Genomic DNA, 14,873 nt, shown 5'->3' on the forward strand with positions numbered 1-14,873 from the left:
AGCTGATAAGATGAACATGTGATCCAATCTTTACACACAGCCTGGAATCCATTCTTTCCAGTGGCACAGAAGTGGCTTCACTTGCCCAACTGCCCACATTGCAGGGTCGAGTGAGTAATGTTGCAGAGCAGCAGAAGGGCACACAATATGTGAAGTGCTGTCATGTGTTCAGACCTCTGCAATACAGGCTCTGGATCCTGGATCATTAACAAACTTCCCCTCAGTACAATCCATTTGCTGATACAAGAGGCATCATTTTAAGCTGATTTGGAGGAAAGTATAGCAGGGAAGTCAGAGGTAAATTCTCTACATGGTGAGAGGTGGATCTGTGGGTGGTGGTACAGGCACATACATATATGAAACTCTTAGATAGACACATGGATGATAGAAAAACGGAGGAATGGATTAGATTGATTTTAGAGTAGGTTAAAAGGCTGGTAGAACATCTATGTTCCTCTTGTGGTGAGACAGTGCAGCTCAGACTCGGCCCTTCCTGGCACAGATTTGCTGGTCCTTCAGGCACCTCCTCCACGTCTGCTGTGCTCACTCAGTCCCAGTTGTCATGAGGAGGCCACTGAACTGGGGTGATAGGCAGGCAAAGGTATAGAATAGACTGGACTTCACAAGGGTTCATGGGTTTGGAGAGGGTCCTGAGGAGGCTCACGAAAATTATCCTGGGGATGAAAGGGTTAACACATGAGGATGGCTTTGGGTCTGTACTCGCTGGAGTTTAGAAGAATGATGAGGGATCTCATTGAAACCTATCGAATATTGAAAGGCTTAGACAGAGTGGATACGGAGAGGGTGTTTCCTGCAGTGGGGGAGTCTAGGACCAAAGGGCACAGCCTCGGACTAGAGAATGTCCCTTTAGAACACTGATGAGGAGGAATATCTTTAGCCTGAGGGTGGTGAATCTGTGGAATTCATTGCCACAGACAGGTGGAGAGGTCAAGTCATTGGGTATATTTAAAGCAGAGGTTGCTAGGTTCTTGATTAGTTACGGAGAGCAGGCAGGAGGATGGGATTGAGAAGATAATAAATCAGCCATAACAGCATGGCGGAGCAGATTCAATGGGCCGAATGGCCTTATTCTGCTCCTATGGCTTATGGTCTTATGAAAGTAAAGTTGTGAAATGCTGGGTTGAATCTGTGAACAGTAGTGAAGAAGGAAGGGAGTTTAAAGATTTTGACCCTGTGGCAAGTAAGAACTATGCGGATATTTCCGCCAGAGTGATGTTGGGAGGGAACATCTGGGTAGGATGGACCCTGGACTGCTGTCCTTGTCCTACCATGTAGATGAGGAATCGGGTTTTCCACGTACTCAGAGAGGTCTCGGCAGAGCAATGATGTTTGTGGATTGTAGATGGGAGGCTTGTTCAAATTGACAATCAAGCCAACTGCTTAGTTCTGGAAACGTTGACTTCATTGAGTGTTGCTGAAGAATCTAGAGTCTCCTATTTCAAAGCGAAGGTTTTGTGAAAGCAACCATTCTTGTTTTCCCCCTTACTGCCGACATACTTTGAATGCACATACCTAGTTACAAACAATTTCCAGCTCTATCTCTATCAGGCCAATTCAGCGCCAGTGTCTCAAGATCCACGCAGTCTGCAATATCTTCCCGCGTCTGCCTGCTGACCGGGGCTGTCGAATAAAGAAGATCTAAGTCTTTCTTCTGGACCGTGTGCAGAGAGCAGCAAACAACATGGGCACAGTTCAACGTCTGGTGGCCTTTCTGCCTGGTCATATACTGGAGCCAGGTGGTTTTAAAGCTCAGACCTCCACCACTGGGTGCCACACAGGGCCTCGTATCTCTGTCTCTGTCACCACTTCCTCCACATGACTTCACGGTAAGAGCGTCTTCAGGACAGGGGTCGCAGGGAGGCCTAACTGCACCCCTACCGATCAGGCAACTGAAGCTTGCTTTTGTCTCTATTCTCAGTGGTTACATAGCTCTCATTGTCGCAGTGCTCCATTCCCTCCTGGAGACCTGGATGGAGTAAGGCGATCGGGCAAAATGGAGAGCACTTGCCCCTTTCCAGCTGCACAGAGGCCTGATGTGGGTAGGGAAGATCTGGGGCTATGTAGTATCCAACTGCCAGAGTAAGGAATGGCCCCAGCCTCACCATTACAAAGGCAGGGTGTGTTTCCACTAACAGGGCTAGCTTGTGATTCCAGGAGAGTTAATGGAGCTTTAAAACCACCTGGCTCCAGTATATGACCAGGCGGAAAGGCCACCAGACATTGAACTGTGCCCATGTTGTTTGCTGCTCTCTGCACATGGTCCAGAAGAGAGACTTAGATCTTCTTTATTTGACAGCCCCGGTCAGCAGGCAGATGCGGGAAGATATTCCAGCCTGCATGGATCTTGAGAAACTGGTGCTGCTTTGGGACAGGAAATCTGCCAGCCTTATCCAGTCTGACTGTTGTATGACCTTGGGGCAAGCCAGACACTTGTTAGTTACCTTCTGAAAAGACCGTGCTTGTCACTCACGCAACATCAGAGCAAATCGGGACATGACATAATTAGCAGCCTTACTATTGGTGGCCATGTCCTGTAAGTAATGAAGGAATAGAGAACACCAGAGGGCTCACCATCGCACTCCACCCCCGCCCCCGAGACAGACAGACACACCAACCACCTATACACACACACACACACACACACACCCACACACACAAATACACCAACCACACACACACACACACACACACACACACACACTCACACCACACACACACACACAAATACACCAACCACACACACACACACACACACCACACACACACAAATACACCAACCACACACACACACACACACTCACACCACACACACACACCCACACTCTCACACACACACACACACACACAAATACACCAACCACACACACACACACACACACACACACACACACACACACACTCACACACACACACACACACACACACACACTCACACCACACACACACACACTCACTCTCACACACACACACACACACACACACACACACACACACCACACACAAATACACCAACCACACACACACACACACACACACTCTCACACACACACACACACTCACTCACTCTCACACACACACACTCACTCTCACACCCACACTCTCACACACACACACACACACACACTCACTCTCACACACACACTCTCACACACACACACACACACACACACCCACACTCTCACACACACACACACACACTCACTCTCACACACACACACACTCACTCTCACACACACACACACACACTCACTCTCACACACACACCCCATTCTTCTTCCTGCCATTGCTGTGGAAGACCCAACAGAACTTCCAGAACTTCAGCAGGTCTGCATGTGCTATGGGACAGAGGAGGTCCCAGCCACACCGCTGTGCATTACTTGTGGGTGGAACACTGGGCCAGAGCCACTTCCTCACCCAGCTGTCTCCAGTATGGAGTTTCCAGTCCCATTCTGTGATGTCGGGATTTCCATCAGGTGCTCAGCTTTCATCCCGCATCCCAAAGACCAATGGTGGGTTATTGAACCACTATGAGTGATGAATAGATGACAAATTGGGCCCTTAAATCCCACCTCTTATATACAACTGTGATGCCCATTTTATGCCAATTCCCTTTGCCCATATTTGCCCCCTATCCTCTACACCTTTTCTCACCAAGTACCTGTCCAAGAGCCTTTTAAATGTTGTCATTATATCTCCAACTCTCACTTCTCTGGCATCCTTTTGCAGATATTCATGATCCTGAGCAGAAATACTTATCCTCAGATCTCCTTTAAATTGCTACACACCGCCCCCGCCCCCCCCCCGCCACCAGCTGTGCTGTCTAGTTTTAGACTTCGCTGTCTCGGGGAAAGGTTCTATATGAAATGATTCTGGGATTGAAAGGCTTTTCAAATTGATGTCTCTGGGCTAGCGCTCACTGGAGCTTAGAAGAATGAGGGAGCAATCTCACCGAAACCTATTGAACATTGAAACGCCTAGAGAGAGTGGATGTGGAGACGATTTTCCCTATAGTGGGGGTGTCTGAGACCAGAGGGCGCAGCCTCAGAATAGAGGGACTCCTACTCAGAGCACAGATGAGGAGGAATTTCTGTAGCCAGAGGGTGGAGGATCTGTGGCGTTTGTTGCCACAGGCAACTGTGCAGGCCGAGCCGTCGAGTTTACTTACGGTGGGGGTTGCTAGATCCTTGATATGTCAGGGTGTGAAATGTTACGCGGAGAAGGCAAGAGAATGGAGCAGAGAGGGAAATGCATCAGCCATGATGGAATGGCGGAGCAAACTCGATGGGCTGAATGGCCTAATTCTGCCCCTATGTGCTATGGTCTTTTGGTCATATACTATACCAACATCTCATCATCTCATCATTATATACTATACCAACATCTCATCATCTCATCATTATATACTATACCAACATCTCATCATCTCATCATTATATACTATACCAACATCTCATCATCTCATCATTATATACTATACCAACATCTCATCATCTCATCATTATATACTATACCAACATCTCATCATCTCATCATTATATACTATACCAACATCTCATCATCTCATCATTATATACTATACCAACATCTCATCATCTCATCATTATATACTATACCAACATCTCATCATTATATAAGCCTCTATAAGGTCACTCCTCAGCCTCCTACATCCTGGTGAGAGTAAAGTCAGCCCATCCAATCTCTCCTTATTACTCCATCTCTCTATGTTCTCTCACCCCTCCTGTAGTGTGGGCAGCCAGAACAGTCCACAACTCCAGATGTTTTGTGGAACTGCAGCATGATTTCCCAACTCTTCTACTCATGGCCTCCTCCTATGGAACGTGGAGAGCAGATTAAAAACTGGGATTGCGTATGTTTAATGGAAATGGGTGGGTGATGGTTGGCGTGGTTCGGTGAGCTGAAGTGCTTGTTACTGTGCTGTGTCACTCCGTCACTCATCCAGCAATTTGGGTATGGTGGGAGATGGCCCTTGATACATGGCTACCTGTTCATAGTACATTTATTATCTAAGCATGTAATGTAGAGTACAACCCTGAGATTTGTCTTCCCACAGACAGCCATGACGCACCATGGAATCTGTTCACAGATAGCCTCAAACACTCAGCATGCAATCAAAAGGAACAAATTACGCAAGCAGCAAAAAACCAGCGAAAAACACAAAATACATGGGAAAATGAGCCCTAAGGGACTTGGGAGTCCTTGTGCAGGATTCCCTAAAGATTAATTTGCAGGTGGTGAGGAAGGCAAATGCAAAGATTGCATTCGTTTCAAGAGGACTAGAATATAAAAGCAAGGATGTAATGTTGAGGCTTCATAAAGCACTGGTGAGGCCTCACTTGGAGTATTGTGAGCAGTTTTGGACCACTTACCTTAGAAAGGATGTGCTGAAACTGGAGAAGGTTTAAAGGAGGTTCACGAAAATGACTCCAGGATTAAATGGCTTGTCATATGAAGAGTGTTTGATGGCTCTGGGCCTGTATTCACTAGAATTCAGAAGAATGAGGTGTGACCTCATTGAGACCTATCAAATAGTGAAAGGCCTTGATAAAGTCGATGTGGAGAGGACGTTTCCTCTGGTAGGAGAGTCTAAGATCAGAGGACACAACCTCAGAATAGTGGGGCGTCCGTTTAGAATGGAGATAAGGAGGTATTTCTGTAGCCAGAGAGTGGTGAATCTGTGGAATTCTTTGTGGCAGCTGAATAGATCAAGTCTTTATGTATATTTAAGGTAGAGGCTGATAAATTCTTGATTGGTCAGAGCATGAAGGGATATGGGGAGAAGGCAAGCGATTGGTCTGAAAGGAAAATTGGATCAGCCATGATGAAATGGCAGAATAGGCTCAATGGGCCGAATGGCCTAATTCTGCTCCTACATCCTATGGTCTTATAAAACCTCAAATCACAGCCATTGACCCAGTCTAGGAATATTCAGTTTAGTTCAGTTCAGTCTGGTTTAGCGCTGTGTCATGCGTTGACTTCCGGCCACAGAGCCAGTCTGCCCCGTTCAAAATCTCACAAAATAGCAATAAAAAAGAAGTAAGCAGAAACCAGAAACGCATCATAACATGAACCGCAGAGTCCGATCCACAAACAACATCCATTCAGCCTTGCCCAAGACCCAGGCCCTTAGCACCATCCTTCAGCATCGTCGAGCAAGAGGGCGAGAGAGACCAGTCACACGCAGGCACCTTCCTCTGGGAGCAACGAGTGAGCAGGAGAGAGAGAAACCCCGTCAAACTCATGCGGACGGCGCTGAACACCCACTCGCCTCCTGCTTTTGCCCTCGTTGATTTCAATCTTTCTCAATGTTTTAATCAGTGAGATTAGCGAGAAATTAAATCAGTCATGGGCTCACGCCCTGTCACCGGGCTTCTCGGCTTCTAGGCCGTGCACTTCGCTCGAAACCTCACCGAACGCCCTCCGAGACAGGAAAGCTCCAGATCGCTCAACGCACCATCGAAATGTAAATCACCGGGTCCAATAGTAGCAGAATGTCATCTGAAAGAAGTAGTTTCATTAACTGTGTGGACGACGTCGCCTCTGGTCCTGTTGTTTGCTGCCGCCATCTTCTCCATTCTGTATGTGATCAGCACGCACCAATGTGGCCGATGCACCCACTGCGCTTCCCCAGCACTGAGTCTGCACTTCACGAGGACAACAACTTACTGACCAACGACTCCAGACTTCTGCTGGGCACGGACAAAGCACAAACTAGCACGCTCGCCACTTTGCCATGTAGTGACTCACTGAATATGCGTACTTGCAAATTTTGATTGTACTTAGAAGCAAATTGGAACTCAAAGCTGTGATTAAAAAGGTGGCAGCACAAGACCCGGCTTTGAAGCCATGATGTTTCTGCGTACCAGTCAATGGGAATGGAGCTTCAGGACTGTACCAGCATTCATGGTTAATCTCCTAGCTCAGCTCTACCGTTTTGCACAACCTCCACAACCTTGATTCTCTGCAAATTCAGAATTCAACCAACCCCCATTTTCAACAGAAAATAAACTTCCACATCTCTCCAGCGCAGAGGATTCCAGAGGTTCAAGGAAACTTCTTTTCACCTTCAGTGAATAACGTATTATGCCTTATTCTGAGACTGAGACCCTTGGTCCCAGATTGCTCAGCTAGAGGAAATATCCTAGCCACCTGTCTGTCAAGTCGTATAACAACTTTCACTCAGATCGTTTTTTCATTCTCCTAAACTCTGGTCTTGTCTTCTCAAGCCTGCCATCTCTGGAACCAATCTGTGAATCTTCACCACACTCCCTCTATGGCAAGTTCATCGTTCCTTATGTAAGGAAAGCAAATCTGTGCTCAAATCTTCAAGTCCAGTCTCCTCAAGCCCCTGTACAATATTACTTACCTTACTAATGGCTTGCTGCCCCTGTGTGTCATTTTTCAGTGGCTTGTTAGTAGCACATCAGTTCCTTTTTAATATTGATATTGCCTTTTAACATATATTCTGCTTTTCTGTACCAAGGAGGTTGATGGCAGCAGCGAGAAGAGAGCATGTCCTGGATGGTGGGGGTCCTTGATGATGGATGCTGCTTTCCTGCGACAGCACTCCAGGCTCAGGAACTGTTATTACCCCTTAACCATCAGGCTATTGAACCAACGGGGTAACTTCACTCAACTTCACTTGCCTCATCATTGAAATGTTTGCACAACTAATAGACTGACTTTCAAGGACTCTTCCATCTCATGTTCTTGATGTTTATTGTTTTCATGTTAATCATTATTATTTCTTTCTTTTTGTATTTGCACTATTTCTTCTCTTTTGCACACTGGTTGAACACCCAGTTGGTGCAGTCTGTCATTGCTTCTATTATGGCTATTATTCTATTTTGGGTTTATTGAGTACGCCTGTAAGAAAATGAATCTCAGGGCTGTATATGGTGACATATATGTATTTTGATAATAAATTTACTTTGATCCCATAGTTTTCCACAATATTTGTTCATGCTCCTTCACTTAAGCTTGCCATTTTACCCTCTGTACTTACGTTCCCACACAGTTTAGTATCATCAGCAAACATGGAAATATGTTGTCTGGTCTCTTGCACCAAATCTCTGATACAGATTGTATTCTGAAAAGTGTCTAAGACCCTTACTGAACGCCAGCCGGTAGTGTAGTGGCATCTGCACTGGACTTCAAGGAGAGTAGTCCCGGGTTTAATCCGGCCGGCTCCTTGCCCGCCTTCCATCTGTGCGGGGTTGAGCGTCGAGCGAGCAACTCGGCCTCGTGAGAAAACAGACAAAATGCTAAAAGAAATAGCAAGGCTGCCGCAAGCTGTGGAGAGCAGCTAAAAAACAACACTTTCATAAGGTACTGACACATTTAACTACAGAAAATACCCAAATAGCTACAAACCAAAATATTAGCAAAATTCTTAAGTTCTTGAAAACTGACAAGTTGAATGAGTCAGAAGCCTGCCTGCCTTCCTCCTTAACTGGGGTGCGAATGGGCAAGAGAAAGTACATCAGAGAACTAAAAATCACATTAGAACTTAGTTCATGTTGTTTGGTTCATATTGCTAAGAAGCATGTTTCAATATGTGTGTGTGTGTGTGTAAAGTCATGTGCACTGCTACACAAGTTAGTCAATTCACTATTAACAAGAAAGGTCACTCCTGATAAGATGACCAGTGACTAATCATGACATCATTTCCAAGGAACAAAATGAATACGAATTTGGGGACTGCCAACTAAGATTAACAAATCAAGCAGCCTCTTCTTGTAAATCTTGTTTTCACTCATTATTTCCCATTAGTCAATCTGGAGTTTGCCTACTTTGTTTATTGAGATCTAACAGCTTCTCTGCAGGATATTTCAGAATCAAAATCATATTATTTATTACAGATATATGTTGTGAAATTTGTCATCTTCTGGCTGCAGTAAAGTGCAAAACATAAAATATACTATAAATTACAGTCGAAATATTGTTTGAATAGAGCTACAGAACTGCAAGGGTAAAAAGACCCTGATGGGAGTTGTATACAGGCCCCCAACAACAGTCAGGATGTGGCTTACTAATTACAGTGGGAGATAGAAAATGTATGCCAAAAGGGCAATGTTACAATAGTGATGGGGGACATCAATACGCAGGGAGATTGGGAAAATCAGGTTGCTGCTGGATTTGAGCAGGAGGAATTGCTAGAGTGCCAACCAGATGGCTTTTTCAAACACCTCATGGTTGAGCCCACTTAGAGGATCGGCTGTTCTGGATTGAGTACTGTGCAAGGAACCAGAACTGATTAGAGAGCTTAAGGTAAAAGAACCCTTAGGAGCAAGTGATCATAATATGACCGAATTCACCCTGAAATTTGAGGAGAAGCTAGAGTCAGATGTATCAGTTTCACAGTGGAGTAGAGGGAATTACAGAGGCATGAGAGAGGAGCTGGCCTGATTTGATTGGAAAAGAACACTGGCAGGGATGATGGCAGAGCAGCGATGCCTGGAATTTCTGGAAGCAATTCGGAAGGCACAGGAGATACATATGTCCCAAAGAGGAAGAAGTATTCTAAAGGAAAGATGACACAATGTCAAGAGAAATGACAATGGAAGTCAAAGCCAGCATAAAAGCCAAAGAGAGGGCATATAACAGAACAAAAATTAGTGGAAGGTTAGAGGATTCAGAAGCTTTTAAAAACCAGCAGAAGGCAACTAAAAAAGTCATTAAGAAGGTAAAGATAGAATACAGAAGTAAGCTAGCCAATAATACTAAAGAGGATACCAAAATCATCTTCGGGTACATAAAGTTTAAAAGAGAGGTGGGAGTGGATATCGGACCTCTTGAAAATGATGCTAAAGGGGTAATAATGGGAGAACAAGGAAATAGCAGATGAACTGACTAAGTATTTTGTATCAGTCTTCAGTGTGGAAGACACTAGCAGTATGGTGGAAATTCCAGGTGTCGGGGGTATGAAGTGTGTGAAGTTGCTCTTACTAAGGAAGGTTCTTGGAAAACTGAAAGGTCTGCATGCAGATCATCATCATAGCTTGTCACACCAGACAGCCAGCCACTCTAGTGTTGTTTGGTTGATGTTGAGCAGGTTAGTGTCAGCTAAATCAGGTGAGAGTAGGCAGTTGCGCAGAACGTGTTCAATGTTCTGCACCCTTTCACCACACTCACAGGATTCACTGGTCTTTAAACCCCACTTCACCATATTGTCTCCCGTCCTACAAACTCCCGCTCTCGCTCTGTTGAGAGCGCACCACTTCCGTCTGTCAAGCAGTGCCCCGTCTGGCAACATTTCTGTGGGGTCTTGCACTGTATCGTTTGGTGGGGTTCTGGCTTCTGTTTGTTGCCAGAGGTCAATCCTGTATGTTTGGGGGGATGTTCCGTGTGGTAGTTCCTCCGCTGTAGCAAAGTTTTTCCTCAATTTTGAGCGGTTGGAAACTGGCACATAATAATGTAGTGGGTGCCGCAGATCCGAGTTCTGTTTACCTTTTTCAACTTTTGTTGCAGTGTGTCTTCAGATCTCAAGTCTGTAAATGATGCTAGTGGGTGTGGAGCGCAGTGTGCCCGTGATTATTCGGCAGGCTTCGTTAAGCAACCGGTCTATTTTCTTCACGTGGGCTGATCTGCCCCACACAGGTGCACAGTATTCTGTAGGTGCATAGCAGAGTGCTAGGGCAGTTGATCAAAGTGTGTGAGCATTAGCTCCCAATTTCGTGCCTGCTAATTTTTTCAAGAGAGAACTGCGAGAGCCAGCTTTCCCTTGGAGCTTTTGGATGTGGGTGGCAAATGAGAGCGTCCTATCCAGTGCCACGCCCGGGTAAATTGGAGTCGGATGGTGTTCGAGCTCCTTCCCACACCAGAAGATCTTGAGTTTCCGAGCTGCTTCTCGATTCCTCAGGTGGAATGCACACACTTGAGTTTTTGACGGATTTAGGTTCAGAGACCATTTTTCATAATACTGCTTCATTGCTTCGAGGACTGCTGTAAGTCGCACTTCAACTTCTCGGAAGGAGTTAGCTTGTGTTGCTATGCATAGGTCGTCTGCAGAGATAAAGCTGCATGTGTTAGGAAAGGTTGGTTGGTTGTTTGTATAAACATTAAATAGTAGAGGTGCCAGGACTAATCCCTATGGTAGTCCGTTCTTTTATGGACGCCACCTACTCTAAATTCCATTCATTTCTACATAAAATCTACGATTTTCTAGGAGGCTTCTTATAACTTTGACTGTGGTTTAATTCTTTAACATTTTAAATAATTTCAGTAGAAGACCTCTGTGATTCACAGTGTCGTATGCTGCTGTTAAGTCAACGAATACTGCCCCTGTAATTTGTCGCATTTCAAAGCCGTCCTCAATATACTGGGTTAAGGTCAGGACTTGACCACAGCAAGAGCGGCCTGGCCTGAACCCGGCTTGGTCTGGTGTTAGAAGATCTTCGACTAAGGGGGATATTCTTTTCAGTATGAGTCTCTCGTAGAGTGTATAGAGGGTGCAGAGCAAGGAAATCAGTCTGTAGTTTTTAGGAATATTGGGGTCTTTATTGGGTTTTAGGAGAGCAACAACTTTGGCTCTTGTCCACTTTTTAGGTATCTTTAATGATCTTAGGCAACAGTTAAAAAGGGACAGAAGTCAGTGGAGTGCTTTAGGTCCAAGATGTTTAAGGAATTCATTAAGAATCCCATCTATGCCAGCAGCTTTGTTGGATTTTAGCCGTGATACTTCATCCTTTAATTCTTCTAGGGTGAGAGGTGGGAAGTTGTTTTTCCCATTTGAGAGAGCTGACTCCATCTCCTGATGTTGCTTTTTCTTTTACCTCCGTTCCTTGTTATTTGGTCAACCATTTAGTATCAGTTGGTGGGCAACCTCATTGGGTGCTACGGCAGCAATTCTCTGTGGTGGTCTATTGCCTGAATTGAGTTTCTGAACAGTTGCCCATGCCTTCTTACTGTTCTTGGTCATGTCTGTGTTTTCTGTCAGTTCCTGCCAACGCTGTTGCCTCTCTTGGCTCAGAAGGGACAGAACTGACTCTCCCATTTCAACTGTGTCTTGACCAAACAGGTCTTGGTCATATAAGTTGACATACTCATCATAACCTTGCTTGATATCACTAGTCAATCCCTAAATATATTTCGTTCTGCAGCCTCTAGGTATGTTCTGCTGTGCTACTTTCCAGATTAGTCGGACAAATTCATCATAATAATCAGGTTCTGGTGGTATGGTATCGAAAAATGTCCAATTCGCTTTTCTCAGGTTAAATCTTGGTAGGTACTTTGATGGTAGAGGTCTCAGAACTGGAAGGGATTCTACCTGGACTGGACAATGTTGGGATTTAGGTATATGTTGGAGGACTGTTCATGTGAAGAGGTTGGAGCTTGCCGAGGTAACAAAGGCAAGGTCTGGATTGTATCCTTTTCTCCATCTGGCACTTGTGAAGGTAGGGGTGTCCTTTGACTCGTATAGTAGCTCAAGGCTGTTGTTTAGAGCCCATGATACAACTTCTTCTCCATTTGCATCATTATCTTCATATCCCCAGTTGGTGCTATGGCTATTAAAGTCACCAATAATGAGATACATTTTGTCCTGGAGATCTAGGTTAGGTGGCCACATGAATGGTTCATTAGGGGGTTTGTAGACCGAGATGATATTTATGTGTTTTGTTTCAACTTTCAGAAGTTCCATTGAGCCAGCTTGGATGTTGGCTGTGCTCATTACTATAGATTTCTCTTTAACAAAGATTGCACTTCCATAAGTTTGGCTAGGGGTGTCAATAGCCAAGTGCATTCCTGGCACATAGGGTTGGTTGTTCAGCCTATGAGTTTCTTGTATGTACAAGATGTCCGGTTTTAAGTTTGCCAGGATTTCTGCTTTACTGTGGCTGAAGCCTTCGATGTTGTGGCTAACGGTTTTCATGATTTCTGGTGGGCCGAGGGTTTATCCTTTCACCACCCACTGGATCACTTGGTCTGGCGCGTAATGTCAGGATTGGTCTCCTTTCGGATTAATAGGGTCATGGCGTGATTGTTCCTGACTCGACACCTGAATGTAAATAAGTCACCTGAACCAGATGGTGTACACCCCAGAGCTCTGATAGAGGTAGCTGAAGTGATTCTGGAGGCATTATTAATGATTTTTCAAGAATTACTAGATTCTGGAATGGATTTGGAAGACTGAAAAATTGCAAATGTCACTCCACTCTTCAAGAAGGGAGGGAGACAGAAGAAAGGAAGCTATAGGCCAGTTAGTCTGACCTCAGTGGTTAGGAAGATGTTGGAGATGATTCTTAAGGATGAGGTCTTAGGGTCTTGCCTGACAAATCTGTTGGAATTCTTTGAAGAAATAACAAGCAGGACAGACAAAGGAGAATCGGTTGATGTTGTGCACTTGGATTTTCAGAAGGTCTTTGACAAGTGCCACACATGAGGCTGCTTAACAAGCTACTAGCCCATGGTATTACAGGAAAGATTCTGGCATGGATAAAGCAGTGGCTGATTTGCAGGAGGCAAAGAGTGTGAATGAAGGGAGCCTTTTCTGGCTGGCTGTTGGTGACTAGTGGTGTTCCACAGGGGTCTGTGTTGGGATCGATTCTTTTTACTTTATGTGTCAATGATTTGGATGATGAAATTGATAGCTTTGTTGGAAAGTTTGCAGATGATATGAAGATAGGTGAATTGGCAGGTAGTTTTGAGGAAGTAGGGAGGCTACAGAGAGACAAAGACAGATTATGAGAATGGACAAAGAAATGGCAGATGAAATATAGAGTTGGGGAGTGTATGGTCATGCACTTTGGTAGAAGAAATGAAATGGTTGACTATTTTCTAAATGGAAAGAAAATACAAAGAAACTGAGGTGCAAAGGGACTTGGGAGTCCATGTGCAGGATTCCCTAAAGATTAATTTGCAGGTTGAGTCTCTGGTGAGCAATACAAATGCTATGGTAGCAATCATTTCAAGAGGACTAGAATATAAAATCAAGGATGTAATATTGAGACTTTATAAAACTCTGGTGAGGCCTCATCTAGAGTATTCTGAGTGGGTCTGGTCCCCTTATCTTAGAAAGGATGTGCTAAGACTGGAGAGAGTTCAAAGAAGGTTCACAAAAATGATTCCAGGTTTGAATGGCTTGAATATGAAGAGCGTTTGATGGCTCTGGGCCTGTATTCACTAGAAATCAGAAGAAAGACGGTGACCTCATTGAATCCTATCAAAGGGTGACAGACCTTGAGGAGCATCCTATGGTGGGAGACTCTAAGGCCAGAGAACACAACCTCAGGATAGAGGGGCATCCTTTTGGAACTCTTTAGCCAGAGAGTGGTGAATACGTGGGATTCTTCGCCATAAGTAACTGCGGAGGCCAAGTTTTTACGTCTATTTCAGACAGAGGTTGATAGATTCTTGATTTATTAGGGCAGGAAGGGATATGGGGAGAAGGCAGGTGATTGGGGCTGAGAGGAACATTGGATTGGTCATTTTGAGATGGTGGAGCAGACATGATGGGCCAAATGGCCTAATTCTGCTCCTATATCTTATGGTCTTATGGTTTAAATATACATGAGGGAGGCAAGGAAGCTGTTCCTAAAACATTGAGTGTGTGTCTTCAGGCTTCTGTACCTCCTCGCTGATGGAAATAATGAGAAGAGGGCATGTCTTGGGTGGTAGGGATCCTTAACGATGGCTGTCATCTTTTTGAGGCATTGCCTTTTGAGGTTGTCCTCAATGCCAGGGAAGTTAGTGCCCATGATGCAGATGGCTGGGTTTGCAACCCTCTGCAATGTTTTCCAGTCTTCTGCATTAGCCCCTCTTCGCCAGATGGCGATTACACCAGTTAGAATTCTCTGCATGGTACTTTTGTTAAAATTTGCCAGAGTTTTGGGTGT

Source organism: Mobula hypostoma, chromosome 8 (assembly GCF_963921235.1).
Source record: "Mobula hypostoma chromosome 8, sMobHyp1.1, whole genome shotgun sequence".
Classification (NCBI taxonomy): domain Eukaryota; kingdom Metazoa; phylum Chordata; class Chondrichthyes; order Myliobatiformes; family Myliobatidae; genus Mobula; species Mobula hypostoma.